A 1,981-nucleotide genomic window follows, 5' to 3' on the forward strand; every position below is an offset into this window, starting at 1 on the left:
GAAGGCATTTCAGCAGGGACACACTCTGCTGTTACTGGAGCAGTTTAATGCAGTTGATTAATTACCGTCAGCACCTGCACTGCCAGCTGAGAGCATCTGAAATCCCAGCTCTGGAGCAGCCGTTTACAACCAGCAGGTTAAGGTCCATTTTGCCCTGCACACACACACACACACACTCGCTGAACCAACTTGATATGGAAATATTTTGTGAACTTTTTTGCCAAGCTATTTTTCTGCTGCCTCCAAGTGTCACAGCATAACTCAGTCAGGCTGTACCAGGATCCAGAGCTGGCCATATTATAATCTCATTTAAAGATGCGAAGCCATAATTAGTGAACTCTGAATAACCATTCTGTATTATGATGTCTAATACTTGTCTTGGCTAATGCAAATACAGGGGAAAGGGTATAATCTTATTTATATCTATCAATGAACTGAATATATGTCTTTACAAAAACCCTGCAGTACTTTTGCCTGCACAATTTAATCTGTGGCACCAAAACTCCACATTGACTACTTATAGTACATTGTGCCTTGATTAATAAAAAAAAAGGAAGGGAAAAAAAGCACCAACCTTGTTAACCCTCTTACCAGGCTAATACTTCACTGAAAATCCCCTTGGTTGTAATGGGTTTTTCTTTTTATACATACTTTATACAGCCCCGTATTAAAGTGGCTTTTTATAAACACAACACATGAGGTTAATAGCTGTAGCCTCAGTTACGGGGTTTTTGTACCCTAAATCTCTACCAATACTGTTATATAAATGCTAATATTCTAAAAATAAAAACCAAATCAGGGAAATGTTACATTATCACTCACCATATTAGGCTATTAATGATGGCAAATCAGGGCATGCTATTTGTGGGTGAAATAAAACTCCTTACAAAAACAATGCGTCTTCACCTGGTCAGAGCCACCTTCCCCCAGTTTATGGCCCAAAGTCTTTCAAGGGCACCTTTAAATATATGTTTGTTGCATCAGCAGGGCTTAAAGGTTATGCATTTAGAAAATTTCAGTGACTAAATGGGATCTTCATACATGCACATGTGTTTTCTTGTACTGGATGTCCATACTCTCACAGATACCAGACATAATGACACAAAAAGTTTTGACTGTAAAGAGATTCAGCATTCCCAGATACACATGGACTTCCAGGTCTCCTGATATCTGCCGTTTTGACAAGGTTTACAACGCTGTCTGCATTATACTGTTTCCCACAAAGGAAGCAAAGAGAAATCAGTATTTTTTTCACAGAGATTTAGGCCAGAAGAGTTTTTAAAAATCTGGTCTACTCTAAACCAGAGTCCAAATCACTGAAAAGTCATTAGCAGCAGCTTGTAGACGTTTCAAGGATGTTTTACTGCTTCTGATGTAAAACTTCTGGTGTATCCGTCAAAAGAAGCTGCTCACATCCCCCTCATTTTATGGAAATTTGCTTGGGCACTGTCTTGTCAGGTACTTAGAGTAACTGGGAGGGAGAAAAAAGTATAATTAATCTAGAACTACAAAATCAAGCATCATAAATTAATCCACCTTGATTAGGTACTGCGCTCCATTCCTCAGAATGATTACATTTGCCCCAGGCCTTGGCCTTCAGGAACTCTGAAGGAGCAGCCGACAGCTCCTTGTGTCTCCTCTCCCTGGATGAGCTGTCATTGATTCAGAGCACCCCTGGCAGGGTGGGGTGAGCTGCTCTGGACACGGATGTTTTGCTGTCCTTGAACTGGGACAACTTTGCAGTACAGGGACTGGAAACAGGGATTGTGCAATGGCGGAGATGCTGGTGTAACCATGGGCAGGTACAGCCCTGGGTGGTGCTCGGGGATGGATGGAGTAACCACCACAGTTCCACCTCCATGCTCTATCACTGGGGGTGAGTGTGTGCTTTGTTGCCCAAGGCTGTTTTCACTGTGCAGATGTTTGTTAGCACCACACACCGTATCCTACAGGCAAAAGCCAAGGGTTTTTAAGCTCTCGG

The sequence above is a fragment of the Nesoenas mayeri genome, assembly GCF_963082525.1.
Source record: "Nesoenas mayeri genome assembly, chromosome: 19".
Taxonomy (NCBI): Eukaryota; Metazoa; Chordata; class Aves; order Columbiformes; family Columbidae; genus Nesoenas; species Nesoenas mayeri.